This window comes from Schistocerca piceifrons, chromosome 8 (assembly GCF_021461385.2).
Source record: "Schistocerca piceifrons isolate TAMUIC-IGC-003096 chromosome 8, iqSchPice1.1, whole genome shotgun sequence".
Classification (NCBI taxonomy): Eukaryota; Metazoa; Arthropoda; class Insecta; order Orthoptera; family Acrididae; genus Schistocerca; species Schistocerca piceifrons.
Genome location: NC_060145.1, coordinates 9,986,626 through 10,003,603, shown reverse-complemented (window position 1 = coordinate 10,003,603; position 16,978 = coordinate 9,986,626). Strand labels below are relative to the sequence as shown.

Here is a 16,978-nt window from a genome sequence, read left to right as displayed (position 1 = left end):
TTTCCTACCACAATCCTCACATGCTCTTTCCATTTCATATTGCTTTGCAGTGTCATGCGAAGATGGTTAAACAATGTGATTGGTCAAGCGGCATACTACTAATGCTGTATCAGAACAGTACAGGCATGTTTTTCATTCTCATTCACAGTAACTTACACTTTTCTACATTTAGAGCTACCTGCCATTCATCACACCAACTAGAAATTTTGTCTAAGTCATCCTCCCACAGTAATGTTCTGACACCTTACTGCACACCACACTATCAACAGCAAACAAACAGAGATTGCTGCCCATCCTGTTCACCAAATCATTTATATATAGAGAGAATAACAGCAGTCCTGTCACGCTTCCATGGAGCACTCCTGACAATACCCTTGTCCCTGATGAATACTTGCCATCGAGGACAACATTTTGGGTTCTATAACTTAAGAAGTCATCAGGCCATTCACATGTCTGTGAACCTATCCCATACGCTCATATCTTCTTTAATAGCCTGCAGAGGGGTACTGTGTCAAACACTTTCTGTAAATCTAAAAACGTGGAATTTGCCTGTTGCCCTTCATCCATAGTTTGCAGTATATCATGTGAGAAAAGGGGAAGCTGAGTTTTGTACAAGCGATGATTTCTAAAATCATCTTGATTCATGGACACAAGCTTCTTGGTCTCGAGAAAATTTATGATATTTGAACTGAGAATTTGTTCAAGAATTCTGCAGCAAATCGATGTTAAGGATATTTGTCTATAATTTTTCAGGTACGTTCTTTTGTCCTTCTTATACACAGGAGTCACCTGTGCTTTTTTGTGTTGCTTGGTACATTTCACTGGTCAGAGATTCATGTTAAATGCAAGCTAAGTAAGCGACCAATGCCGTAAAGTACTCTTTGAAAAACCAAATTGGGATTCCATCCGGACTTGGTGACTTGTTTGTTTCTCTATACTGGGAATGATTATTACTATGTCTGTGCGATGGTCAAACAATGGTATGTTTGAATGATTTTCCTGTTGAATAATTTCTTGACTGTAAAATTTAAAACTTTGGCTTTTGTTTTGCTGTTTTCAACTGCCACACCAGACTGGTCAACAAGTGACTGGATGGAAGACTTAGACCCACATAGCAATTTTATATAGGACCAGAATGTTCTCGTTTCTGTACCAGGTCTTTTGCTAAGGCATGAGAGTGGTAGTAGTTGTAAGCTTCACACATAGATCTTTTCACAGACACACAAATCTCTACCAATCTTTGCTTCTTGTTGTTTGCTCATTTTCTTTTCAACTGAGAGTGCAACAGCTTCTGTTTCCTCAGCACCTTCTGAATATCAATGTTAAACCATGGTGGTTATTATCTGTCCTTAATCGATTTATTAGGTACATAATTCCCCACACCATAATTTACAATCTGCTTAAACTTTGCCCATAATTCCTCTATGTTCATCTCAATGGAACTAAGAATGTCAATTCACTGTCTTAACTGCTGCTCTTTCCAGCAAAAACACACTCCTATCCTTCTTAACTTATTTATTAACTTTATTAACCCTTAACATCATGATTGCTAATCCCTGTTTCTATACTGATGTTGTTGATAAGTTTCACCCTATTGCAGCTGTGAGGTCTAAGATATATCCACATGCAATGGAAATATCTTAGATCTTATAGCTACAAACCGGCTGGACCTTATTGACAACATTGATATGGAAATGGGGATTAGCAATCATGATGTTATAGCAACTATGGTTAATAAAGCTAATAAATAAGTTAAGAAGGAGAGAGGAGTGTTTTTGCTAGAAAGAGCACATATTCAGTTGTTAGCATCTCACTTAGACAGTGTGCCAAGTCCAGGGAGGTGGCTCTGGGTTTGATGTTAGACATCTACCAGACCCTCAATCTACATCTACATCTACGTACATACTCCACAATCCACCATATGGTGCATGGCTGAGGTTACCTCGTACCACAACTAGCATCTTCTCTTCCTGTTCCACTCCCAAACAGAACGAGGGAAAAATGACTGCCTATATGCCTCTGTGCGAGCCCTAATCTCTCTTATCTTATCTTTGTGGTCTTTCCGCAAAGTGTAAGTTGGCGACAGTAAAATTGTACTGCAGTCTGCCACAAATGCTGGTTCTCTAAATTTCCTCAGTAGCGATTCATGAAAAGAACACCTCCTTTCCTCTAGAAACTCCCACCCGAGTTCCTGAAGCATTTCCGTACAGTCGCGTGATGGTCAACCCTACCAGTAACAAATCTAGCAGCCTGCCTCTGAATTGCTTCTATGTCCTCCCTCAATACGACCTGATCGGGATCCCAAACGCTTGAGCAGTACTCAAGAATAGGTCATATTAGTGTTTTATAAGTGGTCTCCTTTACAGATGAACCACATATTCCCAAAATTCTACCAATGAACCGAAGACGACTATCTGCCTTCCCCACAACTGCCATTACATGCTTGCCCCACTTCATATCGCTATGCAATGTTACGCCCAAATATTTAATCGACGTGACTGTGTCAAGCACTACACTACTAATGGAGTATTCAAACATTACAGGAATCTTTTTCCTATTCATCTGCATTAATTTACATTTATCTATATTTAGAGTTAGCTGCCATTCTTTACACCAATCACAAATCCAAGTTATCTTGTATCCTCCTACAGTCACTCAACGATGACACCTTCCCGTACACCACAGCATCATCAGCAAACAGCTGCACATTCCTATCCACCCTATCCAAAAAATCATTTACGTAGACAGAAAACAACAGCGGACCTACCACACTTCCCTGGGGCACTCCAGATGATACCCTCACCTCCAATGAATGCTCACCATCGAGGACAACATACTGGGTTCTATTACTCAAGAAGTCTTCGAGCCACTCACATACTTGGGAACCGATCCCATATGCTCGTTCCTTAGTTAGGAGTCTGCAGTGGGGCAGCGAGTCAAATGCTTTCCAGAAGTCAAGGAATATGGCATCCATCTGATACCCTTCATCCATGGTTCGCAAGATATCGTGAAAAAAGAGCGAGTTGCGTTTCGCAGGAGCGATGCTTTCTAAAGCCATGCTGATGCATGGACAGCAACTTCTCTGTCTCAAGGAAATTCATTATATTCGAACTGAGAACATGTTCAAGAATCCTGCAACAAACCAATGTTAAGGATATTGGTCTGTAATTTTGAGGATCCGTCCTTCTACCCTTCTTATATACAGGCGTCACCTGCGCTTTTTTCCAGTCGCTTGGGACTTTACGTTGGGCAAGAGATTCGTGATAAAAGCAAGCTGAGTAAGGAGCCAATGCAGTAGAGTCCTCTCTGTAAAACCAAATTGGAATCCCATCAGGACCTGGCGATTTATTTATTTTCAACCTATTCAGCTGCTTCACTACCCCAGGGATGTCTATCACTATGTACTCCATACAGGAATCTGTACGAGACTCAAATGGTGGTATGTTTGTACGATCCTCCTGCGTGAAAGATTTCTCAAATGCTAAATTTAAAATTTCAGTTTTCGTTTTGCTGTCTTTCGTTGCAGGCCAGACTGCGCACAGAGTGACTGGATGGAAGCCTTCGACCCGCTTCCCGATTTTACGTAAGACCAGAATTTCTTTGGGTTTTCAGCAAGATCTTTTGCTAAGGCATGACGGTGGTAGTGGTTGAATGCTTCGCGCATTGCTCTTTTTACAGCAGCACGAATCTCTACTAACTTTTGCCTGTCCTCATTCTCCTGATCTTTCTTGTACCGCGAGTGCAACTGCCTTTGCTTCCTGAGCATTCTCCGAATTGCGCTGTTAAACCACGGTGGGCCTTTTCTGTCCGTAACCCACTTTTTCGGCACATACTTTTCCAATGCGTGATTTACAGTGTGTTTAAAATTTGCCCATAATTCTTCCACGTCCATCATACCGGAAGTAAATGAAGTCGATTCATTTACTAAGTGGGATGCTAACAACTGCTTATCTGCTCTTTCTAGTAAGAATACTCTCCTAGCCGTCGTGACCGACTTTTTAACTTTCATAACCATAGTCGTAATGACAGCTTCATGATCACTAATCCCTGTCTCAACACTGACACCGTCGATGAAATCTGGTCTGTTCGTGGCTATCAGATCTAAAATATTTCCGTTACGTGTTGGCTGTTGATTTAGTTGTTCAAGACAGTTTCCGGATAATGTGTTCAAAAGTAATTCACGCGACGGCTGTAATGAATCCATAGACATCCCAGTCTATACTAGGTAGGTTGAAATCGCCTGCAATAGAGAATGTAGACTCCCTTTGAATGATTCTAGAACTGTCACGGTGGAACCTGGTGGCTGGTAATAACTCCCCACAATTAACTTTATTTCCCCTAGCCCTGTTAAACGTGTCCAGATAACTTCACAAACACACTCTACTTCGACCTCAGTAGACACAATATTTTTGTCAACTGCAATCAAGACACCACCTCCTACGGTGTCTAATCTGTCTTTCAGATACACGTTCCAACCCTCACTAGATATTTCAGAACTTCCTATATCAGGGTTCAGCCAGGTCTCAGTCCCGAGAATAATTTGTGCGCCACACGGTTCCTGGAGGGCAGTAAATTCAGGAACTTTATTCAGAACACTCTGAATATTTACTGCTAATATCTTGACAGCTGAAGTGTCTTTACACTGAGCGTGTCCTGATTTCCCTGCCTGCACGTCGACTGGTGAGTGTTCATCAGGACACCTCGCACTACTGCCTAGCCTAAAAATACCCCATGTGCACGCCACAAGTACTCTGCTACCCGAGTAGCCGCTTCCTTTGTGTAGTGCACCCCTGACCTATCTAGGGGCATCCTACAATTCCCCACCCAATAGCGCAAGTCTAGAAATCTGCAGCCAAGACCGTCACAGAGTCTAAACAATTATTGGAAGCCCTTTATTAGTTCCCGGACTTTTTTCAGAGAAATTTCGAGCAACACACAAATCAGGCTGACTGATCATACACTGGCCAGTCAATTGCCTTATTGGCTTTCCCCTCCAAAAATGAAAGAATTGCGTAAAATCTCAGGCGGGTTTTGGAAGATGGTGTTATTAGACCGTTGGTATCTCCCTATGCTCTGATTTTTCTGCTACCAAAACCAAACAGTGCTGGTTATAGGCAGGTAGTCAATTTCTGGTTCCTTAACCAAAAGGTCACTTTATAATCTGTTCCCCTGCCTGACTTGCACAACTGTTTTGTATGGTTTGCTGGTGCACATATTTTCTCAGCATTGGGACTAAACCTGGCATCCTACCAAATCCTGTTTACCAAGGAATCTAAACCATTGACAGCTTTCTGTACGGACTATAACTTATGTGAATTTAATCATGTGCCCTTCAGATTTTCAACCGGGACGCCGTGTTGTTCTGCCTGTTAGATTGTGTTTTGGGAGAATTCAAACTCGCGTATAATTACCTAGATGATGTGGTGATTTATAGTAAAAACTTTGAAGAACACGTTGAATATATTAGGCATTTTATCAAACCAGGCAAGGCAAGGTAACTCTGGCCAAGAATGAAATTTCATTTTTAGGGCACATTGTGTCAGAGAAAGGAGTAAGAATCTATCATTCTTGGACCAGTGCACACCATAAATTACCGGTGACTTGTTATAAGAAAGAGGTTCCCCAGTTCATCAGATTGTGCAGTTTTTCACAAATTTGTGTGTAACTTTGCCAGGATTGCAGCTCCTCTCAACCAGCTGAGACAGAAGTATGAAAAATTTAACTGGTGTGATAGTTACAGGCCACCTTTGAGACATTGAAGGGGGCAGTAATGCTCTGGTACTGGGAATTCCAGATTTTAACCTGCCCTTTTTGTGCAAACTGATGCTTCAAGTGTGGGCATCATGTTTGTTTGTTTTGGTTTTGGGGCGAAAAACTGCTATGGTCATTAGCGCCCGGTCTGTGACTTAGGAAACGGTAAAAAACGAAAATGGAAACCAGCAGCAATGGGAACAAAACTCAAAAAATTGGAGAAACTAAAAGCAGAAGGAAAGCTTAAAAATCCACTACAGAAAGGGGTTGGTTGTCCCCAAAAAGAGCTTCAAATGACTGACGTCATCTCACTGGCACTAATAAACTCGAGAATGCGATCGGCTGAGCGCGTGTCATCTGCTAAAATGGACGATATATCAGGTGACAGCTGTAGACTGTCGCGTAATGGAGTAAAATAGGGGCACTCAATTAAAAGGTGTCTTACTGTCCACAGCTGAGAGCAGTGGGGACAGAGTGGGGGAGGATCGCCGCTTAAAAGATGTCGATGGCTAAAGAGACAGTGCCCTATCCGGAGTCTAGTTAAAATTACCTCCTCCCGACGACGCGTTCGGGAGGAAGAGGTCCAAGCACAGGGAAGAGCTTTCACATCCCGCAATTTATTATGGGGAAGTGTCAACCAATGTGCATGCCATAAAAGAACAACACGACGACATAAAAAACTCCGTAGATCGGCGAAGGGAATCAATCGAATAGCTGGCCGAAGAAGAGAGACTGCAGCCTTGGCCGCTATATCGGCCGCCTCATTTCCACAGATACCAACGTGTCCTGGGAGCCAGAGGAACGCCACCGAGACGCCCCCCGGGTGGAGCAAGCGCAGGCAGTCCTGAATCTGGTGGACCAGAGGGTGGACAGGATAGAGAGCTTGGAGACTGAGGAGAGAGCTGAGAGAATCTGAACAGATAACATACTGTATCCGCTGATGGCGGCGGATGTATTGGACAGCCTGGAGAACAGCGTAAAGCTCCGCAGTATAAACCGAACACTGGTCAGGAAGCCGAAATCGATTTGGGGTGTCGCCAACAATATAGGCACCCCCTACACCTGACGATGTTTTCGAGCCATCAGTGTAAATAAATTTGGCTTCCTTCATTTGTGCACATAGAGCAGCAAATGCCCGAGGATAAACAAGTGAAGGGGTACCATCCTTGGGAAATTGACAAAGGTCACGGAGCAGGCAGATCCGGGGACGGAGCCAAGGCGATGCTGTACCCCTAGTTGTCAAGAAAGTTTTAGGAAAGCGGAAGGAAAGAGATTGGAGCAGTTGACGGAAGCGGACTCCCGGTGGTAGTAGGGAGGAAGGGCGGCCTGCATACCCTAAATCCAAGGAGGCATCGAAAAAAATGTCATGGGCCGGATTAGCAGGCATGGAAGACAGATGGCTAGCATAACGACTCAGAAGGACTGCTCGCCGATTGGACAGCGGATGTTCAGCAGTCTCAGCATAAACACTTTCCACAGGGCTGGTGTAAAAAGTTCCAGACACTAAACGTAATCCACGGAGCTGGATAGAGTCGAGACGCCAAAGAATAGAAGGCCGAGCAGAGGAGTAGACTATGCTTCCATAGCCCAATTTCGAGTGCACTAAGGCGCGATAGAGGCGGAGAAGGACCACTCGGTCCGCTCCCCAGGAGGTATCATTCAGGACACGGAGGGTGTTGAGGGATCGCAGACAGCGAGCCAAAAGATAGGAAACGTGGGAGGACCAGCACAGTTTTCTGTCAAACATAAGACCCAAGAATTTAGCGACGTCCGAAAACGGAAGGTTGACAGGTCCTAGATGTAAGGAGGGTGGAAGAAACTCCTGATGACGCCAAAAATAACACAAACAGTCTTACTGGGAAAAAAGTGGAAGCCAGTTTCGGTGCCCCAAGAGTGGAGGCGATCGAGACATCCTTGAAGACGTCGTTCAAGAAGGCTGGTCCATTGAGAGCTGTAGTCGATCGCAAAATCATCCACAAAGAGGGAGCCTGAGACATCGGGAAGGAGACAGTCCATAATTGTATTTATGGCAATGGCAAACAGTACAACACTTAGCACGGAGCCCTGGGGTACCCCATTTTCTTGGGAGAAAGTATGGGAGAGAGTAGTGTTCACCCGCACTTTAAATGTGTGCTCTGCCATAAATTCGCGAAGAAAAAGTGGCAGCCGACCTCGAAAACCCCAAGAAAACAGTGTGTGGAGGATGCCTGTCCTCCAACAGGTATTGTATGCTCTCTCCAGATCAAAAAATATTGCTACTGTTTGGTGTTTCCGGAGAAAATTGTTCATGATATAAGTGGAGAGAGCAACAAGATGGTCAACTGCAGAACGATGCTTTCGGAAACCACATTGGGCAGGTGTTAGAAGACAGCGGGATTCCAGCCACCACGCTAAACAGTAATTCACCATACGCTCCAAAACCTTACATACACTACTCGTGAGAGAAATGGGGCGATAGCTAGAGGGAAGATGTCTGTCCTTTCTAGGTTTCGGAACAGGAACGACGATAGCTTCCCGCCATCGTCTGGGAAAAGTACTGTCGGTCCATATTCGATTATAAAGGCGAAGGAGGAAACACAGACTATGGGTTGATAAATGCAGCAACATTTGGATGTGGATACCATCCGGTCCTGGGGCGGAGGAGCGAGAAGAAGAGAGTGCATGTTGGAGTTCCCGCATGGAGAAAACAGTATTATAGCTTTCGCGATTTTGAGAGGAGAAAGCAAGAGGTTGCACTTCCGCTGCACGTTTCTTCGGGAGAAACGCTGGCGGGTAATTTGAAGAGCTCGAAATCTCAGCAAAGTGTTGACCCAATGAGTTAGAAATTGCGGCGGGGTCCACTAACGTATCATGCGCGACAGTGAGCCCAGAGACCGGGGAGAAACTAGGCGCGTCAGATAACTGTCGAATCCGACTCCAAACTTCCGAGGAGGGAGTGAAGGTGTTAAATGAGCTAGCTGGCCTTCTTGCTATCGCGGATGACGCGATGGCATCGCGCACGGGACTGCTTATAGCGGATACAGTTGGCCAAAGTAGGATGGTGGCGGAAAACGCAAAGAGCACGTCGCCGCTCACGTATTGTGTCACGGCATGCCTCGTTCCACCAAGGAACTGGGGGGCACCGGGGCAATTCGGAGGTGCGTGGTACTGAACGTTCCACAGCTGTAAGAATAACGTCTGTAATATGAGTGACCTCATCGTCGACGCTAGGAAAGTGACGGTCATCGAATGTCGCTAGAGACGAAAAAAGTGTCCAATTGGCTTGTGCAAACTTCCAGCATCTCGGGCACATATATGGCAGTTGTGGCTGCAATCGAAGGACACATGGAAAGTGGTCACTCGAGTGTGTATCAGCAAGGGTGAACCATTCGAAGCGCCGAGCTAGCGGAACAGTACCGACCGAAAGGTCCAAATGAGAGAAATTTGTCGTGGAGGCAGACAAAAATGTAGGGTCCCCAGTGTTGAGGCAAACAAGATCCGCTTGGTGGAAGACGTCTAACAATAGTGAGCCACTCGGACATGGATGTGGAGATCCCCAAAGCGGGTGGTGGGCATTGAAGTCCCCAACCGGCAAATAGGGGGCTGGAAGCTGACCAAGAAGAAGAAGGAGATCAGCTTGTGCCATTGATGTGGATGATGGAATATATACAGTACAAAGAGAGAAGTTGTATCCAGAAAGGGAAAGACGGACAGCAACTGCTTGAAAGGAAGTGTTTAAGGGGATTGGGTGATAATGGAGAGTATTATGGAGAAGAATCATGAGTCCTCCATGTGCTGGAGTGCCTTCAACAGAGGGGAGATCAAATCGGACTGACTGAAAATGGGGGAAGACAAAGCGGTCGTGGGGACGCAGCTTTGTTTCCTGAAGACAGAAGATGACCGGCGAGTAGGATTGTAGGAGGATCATCAATTCATCCTGGTTGGCTAGAATGCTGCGGATATTCCAATGGATAATGGACATAGGGTGGAGAGAAAATGGAAGAATGTGACCAAGGTTGCCGTCAAGTCAACGACTGCTCAGAGCTTGCGACCGACAGCGTGGAACGGCACTCAGCCAAAGGCAAAAGATCATGATCCATAGGTTGTTCAGGAGCAGCTCCTGCCACCAGCGATCGGCCGGTTGATCGGCCGCCAGCAGTGCGCCTCGGCGACACAGAAGACAGCCGAGGGCGGTTACCGCCAGGTGGTGCTGTAGATGAGACATGCCGTGGCGGAGAAGGAGAGGAACTGGGTTTCTTATTAGCTGTCTTGGAAACATGATGTTTAGATGAAGGAGGAACTGATGGTTGTGAAGTTGGGGTACGTAACAAATCTTCACGAGTATGCTCTTTTTCGGAAGTCCGGGTGTCTGACTTTTGGGATCGAGATTTAGCAGAACCCAATGAAGGGTGAGCCATAGATTGAGCAGGCAAAAGTGGGGAGGTTGAATGGGCGATCTTTACGCTGGCCAATCTGACGACCGTGTCACTATAGGTGAGATCACAAGTCTGCGTGGCCGCCTCCTTTGTTGGCCGAGGAGAGGCAAGGACAGTGCTGTATTTTCCTGTCTGAGGCACAGTGGGCTATTGACTTGCGAATAATTTTCGAGCAGCAAAGGTCGACATCTTTTCCTTCACTCTGATTTCCTGAATGAGCTTTTCGTCTTTAAAAATGGGGCAATCTCGAGAGGAAGCAGCGTGGTCACCCACACAGTTAATGCAACGAGGGGATGGAGGTGGACAAGCACCCTCATGGGCATCCTTGCCACACGTAACACATTTGGCTGGGTTGGAACAGGACTCGCTGGTGTGATTGAACCGCTGGCACCGATAGCAACGCGTAGGGTTTGGGACGTAGGGGTGAATGGAAATTATCTCATAGTGGGCATCATGGCAGTCCTGCTGCAAGAGCAGAAAGGTGAATGGTGTCGATTGGATTACGCTTCGAGGGCACTCTCAAATCCTGAATAGCGTTATTCTGTTCATGAGCTAGAAGCATTAGTGGTGCTATTTGCCTTGGGTTTAAGTTTTGTCTGGTACATCGGCAGTTTTAGCTTGAAACGGACAATCAAGTGCTAAATTGGGTGTCAGCTGACCATGAAGAATGGGAAGAATTAGTCCAGTGGGGATCTCGGCATTCCAGTTCAATGTGGTTCACATCCGTGGTTCACAAACTCAGACTGCTGATGTGCTCAGCCACGTATTTGAACAGGAAGAGGAAGGCAGAGAGAGAGAGAGGGCCCGCAAGCACTGTCATCTGCTGAGATTGTGGAGGCACCTGGACCCAAAGTACTTCCTGCCATTCTTATGGCTATCCCGGCTTTGTTTAGTGGTCTGAAGGAAGAACTAGAGAAGGCTTGTCAACTTTTTGCCGTTCACAGGGGATTACGGGGCTCCGGAACGCCCTATACTTGCAATGTTAAAATAACGCTTATAAATTACATCTTTCCTCACAAAGTATTTGAGGTAGGAAGTTGAACTTTTTACATATTATTTATTGGAATATTGGCTACAACTTAACACAGGGATTTTACAAAATTTTAGTTCAGTTATTAAAGATGATTTTTTTTCAATTGTAATGAAAATTCACAACATTTTTTTGCAATTTTTTATTTATATATTCAAAAATATACAGTTTTTTGGAAAAAGGCTGTGTTAAATTATGCAGAAGGTACTGTGTAACATTTACTGAAAGTTTGAAACAAATATGTTTGGAAGATCCTTAGAAAACGTGTAATTAGTATGAGAAAATAAAAGTTTTGGGAATCGAGCGACAAAGATTGGATTAACTTTTTAGTGCATTCCAGGTCCATAGGATGGATTATCTTCATCCTCTGCAAACACCTCCCCCAGCTTCCTCTTGTTCCTCCTCCTGTTTACTCTTGCTTGTATTTCTAGACTCTTTACAGCCCTGTCTGCAGCCCGAAGGCGTTCCTTGTCTAAAGCAAGCATCGCTCGTTGTTGTGTTCGTAGATTTTGCTACCATTTTCTTCAGTTGCAGTTACTGCAACACTTCTGAAAGGTGGTCATGTATGAACACTTATCACATTTCAGTTGTATTTCACTAGCAAGTCCTACGTGCTTTATTATGGAGAGTTCCAGACCAACTTCACTACAATGAATACATCTTACAGTTTGAAAAATTCCTTTGAGAACCGACATATCAAATATTTCATTCACATCCGATTCGCCCATAAAACATTCATAGTTTTCACTCATTGAACCAAGCTTCTTCTGTGAAGTATTTTCTTTCCCACTTTGACTGCTATGGGCAGGTGTACTTGAGAGGTTAGGTTCACTCACTTGGTTATCGTCTTTATTGTTTACAGTAATAACACATACCTTTGGCTTTCCAACATTTCTCCTTTTCTTAAAAGCCTTCAGAGGATTTCTAATAACTTTACTTTTACTCATTATTATACTTCAACAAAACAGAGACTCAAGAAACAGAATTAATTACGAATATTTTCGAGATAACGACAGAGTAAATAAACATGAAACAATCGACAATCACACCAGCGATATATATTGAACCATCACAGGTTAGCCACAACACATACCTTATCTCACACCACTAAAATGTACCTGATGAACACGGACGTTAATAATAACACCATTTGACAGCAGTTTAACAGCGCCACAGTGGGTCACGCCCATGTAGAACACATTTCAAAAAACATTTAAAAATAGTTGTAGTCTTCGGAATTGAATAAATTATATATCTATTAAAAGGTAATAGTCTGCAGACTCAGAAAATGCAAAAAAGTAAAAATTGAACTTCTCATGATTTTGAGCCTTTCCGGAGCCCCTTAAACGAGGGACACACTTTGGAGGGGTACTCATTAGAGAAAAGGGGTGCTTTGGTATCAAGAGCGATGTGATCAGAAAGCTACAACTTGCCTGCCTGGAAGCCTAGTGTGCCAGTCGCTCTCGAGTACTATCACCAGCCTCTGTGTGAGTGATCATTTGGGTGCCCAGAAAATGCAGGCGAAAATAAGTGAGTATTTTACTTGAAAAGGTGTGACAGTAACTCCCAAGATTGTGAACACAGGAAACCGAATACTGGTAATGGAAAGAACTTTTGCAATCCACTGGGAAGTTTCACCCTTTGGACAAGCTATTTGTGAACTATGGGGACCGCTCACACACACTAAAGATGGAAATTGATTCATCTTTGTCATGGTAGACACTTTTACCAGGTTTGCTTAGCTTCGCACGAGTTCCGCAAGTTTTGCTTTTGGCATGGAATAAAGCACTTTATGACCTCACCATATTATCTCCAACCTCCATTTGCAGAGTAGATTATGTGCAATCTTAAGTCAGCCCTGATAATTTCGCTCAGGTTCCCAATGGAAGTGGAACCGTTCATTGAACTGGTTAAGTCTTGTGTTTAATACTGCTTGCCACAAAACCCCTCCTGCGAGGTTAATGTTCGGTTATCCAGTAAATACCCCAATAAGTAATCTCTGGTCTTTTAATGACCTGTTGCCAGAGCATGTAGATCCCAGAAATTGGAAGGCTAGATGGGAAGCCACCAAGAAGACCATTCTGGCACACCAATGAGAAGCTTGAGCTTATAGCAAGGGATGGCATGTGGTGTCGATTGTGGTGGGTGACTGGATCAGTGTGAAAAATGCGTGGGGGCAGAGCGGAGGCAAAAAATGGGTTAACTGGTAAAATTTTGCCAAGGTATGTTGGTCTGCGTGAGGTGGTTAAAGTCCTTGCACCAGTTACTTTCTTGGCTAGAGACTTGCAAACACAAAGGAAAATATGGCTCCACTTGAGCCAGCTCAAAATTGGATGGGTGAGGTGTTGAAGTGATGGTAACAAAAAGATATTGGGTTGGTAAACCCCACAGGAGGGCTTCACTAGGAGGGGGGGGGGGGGGGGGAGAACAACGTCAAAGGTTGATGCATCCCAATCGCTTTTGCTCAACCACAATCAATTCCAAACATCACTAGTAGGTGACTTGTGGACACATGCCCCGTGATAGACCAGTTCTTGAGCAAAATGCTACATAGAGAGTGGGAGAAGTTGCCGAATGACACACAAGGTAGTGTGGGAGATTTTGGTGCCAGCAGTGCCTCTTCACCAGTGCGGAGTACTCTTTAGCAGTGCGGAGTAAGTGCGACATACAGCCACTAAGCAAGCATTGTGGGCCAGGCGAGACACCTTCTTTTGGTGAGACAGAGTGTAAAGACATCCTTGTGAGGTCTGGGGCATTCTATAGCAGCTTTGGACGACAGTTAATATGATGAGATGGAGCATTAAACTATGGGGGCTGTGCTGGAGTTGTGACTCATTATGAATGTTACACAGTGCGTTTGCTGTTGCCATTGAATTTTGAATTTGTGTCCTTGAAATTCCAAGGATCTAATTAACAATGTTAATTTCACATTATGGCTGGTTCAAGTCATCATGGGTACATTTTTTTGCAAAGTTTTGAAATTCACAAAGAAGCTGATGTGGCAGCATGGACAAATTTAGCTAAGTTTCACTGTTCTGATTCCCTGTGTTACTGTTCAATGGGAACACCGCTGCTGATAATAAGTACATATATGGAAGTGTACGTCATTTCAGTTAACTAATTTCACTTTTCTTTTTGTTGTAGAAGCCTGATTATACTCTATGCATTGGTTTCTGCACTTGCACAGGATTATTTGTAATTGCAAGCAGCCTGGGGCAGGTTTGACCACACTTGTCCAGATGACAGAATGGTGCAGTTCTGTAATGCTGGTACCTGAATTTCCCTAGGTTAAAATTTCTCGAAAGATTTTTCTTTTCTTCTTTGTATTTCTTTAATGTTATTCGAACTATTTGTCAATGATTATGCCAGTATATAATTCTTAGATTGCTATTTATGTGTTTTCTAAACTCTAATGTTAGGTATTAGTTAAAAGATGACAGCTGCATACACTGAAATGCCAAACAAACTGGTATAGGCACGCGTATTCAAATACAGAGACATGTAAACAGGCAGAACACAGTGCTGTGGTTAGCAATGTCTCTATATGGCAGAAAGTGTCTGGCACAGTTAATAGATCCATTACTGCTAGTACAATGGCAGGTTATCAAGATTTGAGTTTGAAAATGGTGTTATAGTCAGCACACGAGCAATGGGACACAGCCTCTCCGAGGTAGCAATAAAGTGGGGATTTTCCCGTACGGCCATTTCATAAGTGTACCATGAATATCAGGATTCCGGTAAGACATCAATTCTATGACACTGCTGTGGCCAGAAAAAGATCCTGCAAGAATGGGACCAATGACAACTGAAGAGAATTGTTCAACGTGACAGAAGTGCAACAACAAAACATTGTTGATATGGATTTTTGGAGCTGAAGGCCCATTTGCATACCCTTGTTGACAGCATGGCACAAAGCTTTACGCCTCGCCTGGGTGACTGTTGATGATTGGAAAGATGTTGCCTGGTCGGACGTGTGTCATTTCAAATTGTATCAAGCGGATGAAAATGTACGGGTACGGAGACAACCTCATGAATCCATGGATCCTGCATGTCAGCAGGGGACTGTTCAAGCTGGTGGAGGCTCTGTGGTGGTGGTGGAAAGGGGGGGGGGGGGAGAATGTGCAGTAGGAGTGATATGGGACCCCTGATACATCTACATATGACTCTGACAGGTGACATATACATAAGCATCGTGTTTGATCACATTCATCCATTCATGTCCATTGTGCATTCCGACACACTTCGGCAACTCCAGCAGGACAATGCGAAACCCCATACATTCAGAATTGTTACAGGGTGGCTCCAGGAACACTCTTCTGAGTTTAAACACTTCCGCTGGCCACCAAACTCCCCAGATATGAACATTATTGAGCATATTCGGGATGCCTTGCAATGTGCTGTTCAGAAGAGAGCCCCACCCCCTTGTACTCTTACGGATTTATGAACAGCCCTGCAGGATTCGTGGTGTCAGTTCCCTCCAACACTACTTCAGTCATTCGTCGAGTCCGTGCCACACGCCCCCCGTGTTGCGGCACTTTTGTGTGCTTGCGGGAGACCTACATGATATTAGGCAGGTGTACCAGTTTCTTTGGATCTTCTGTGTATCTCTCAAGGTGGTCTGTAGATGTTTTTTGACAGCAAAAATTTTGGGTCAGTGGCTTGAATTTCTGGCAGTAATTTCATATTACGTTTAGGGGCCCCAAGAAAGTTGTTTAATCTGCATCTACATCCATACTTCGCAAGCCACCTAACAGTGTGTGGCGGAGGGTACCATGAGTACCTCTATCGGTTCTCCCTTCTATTCCAATCTCGTATTGTTCGTGGAAAGAAAGATTTTCGGTATGCCTCTGTGTCGGTTCTAATCTCTCTGATTTTATCCTCATGGTCTCTTCGCGAGATGTACGTAAGAGGGAACAAAATACTGCTTGACTCCTCGGTGAAGGTATGTTCTCAAAACTTCAACAAAAGCCCGTACTGAGCTACTGAGCATCTCTCTTGCAGAGACTTTCACTGGAGTTTATGTATCATCTCTGTAACGCTTTTGCGATTACTAAATGATCCTGTAATGAAGCGGGCTGCTCTCTGTTGGATCTTCTCTCTCTCTTCTATCAACCCTATCTGGTACAGATCCCCCACCAGTGAGCAGTATTCAAGCAGTGGGCGAACAAGTGTACTGTAACCTAGTTCATTTGTTTTCGGACTACATTTCCTTAGGATTCTTCCAATGAATCTCAGTGTGGCATCTGCTTTATGGATGATTAATTTTATATAGTCATTCCATTTTAAATCACTCCTAATGCGTACTCCCAGATAATTTATGGAATTAACTGCTTCCAGTTGCTGACCTGCAATATTGTAGCTAAATGATAAAGGATTTTTCTTTCTATGTATTCGCAGCACATTACACTTGTCTTCATTGAGATTCAATTGCCATTCCCTGCACCATGTGTCAATTCGTTGCAGATCCTCCTGCATTTCAGTACAATTTTCCATTGTTACAACCTCTCAATATACTACAGCTGTTACAACCTCTCAATATACTACAGCACCATCTGCAAAGAACCTCAGTGAACTTCTGGTGCTAACCACAAGATCATTTATATATATATTGTGAATAGCAATGGTCCTACGACACTCCCCTGCAGCACACCTGACATCACTCTTACTTCGGAAGACTTCTCTCCATTGAGAATGACATGCTGTATTCTGTTATCTAGGAACTCTTCAATACAATCACACAATTGGTCTGATAGTCCATGTGCTCTTATTTTGTTCATTAAAT

General features: G+C 44.1%; 1 protein-coding gene across 6 annotated transcripts in view; it reads left to right on the top strand.

The window, feature by feature from the left end:
* LOC124711160 overlaps window positions 1-16,978 on the top strand; it is a 72,618-nt gene that overhangs the window by 26,933 nt on the left and 28,707 nt on the right. Inside the window, exon 5 of one of the 6 annotated variants that reach the window (XR_007005432.1) lies at window positions 3,527-3,583. The exons of the other annotated variants lie outside the window; for them this stretch is intronic. The gene's annotated coding sequence lies outside the window, so the exon portion shown is untranslated. The remainder of the gene's footprint in view (window positions 1-3,526; window positions 3,584-16,978) is intronic. 6 annotated transcript variants of the gene reach the window in all.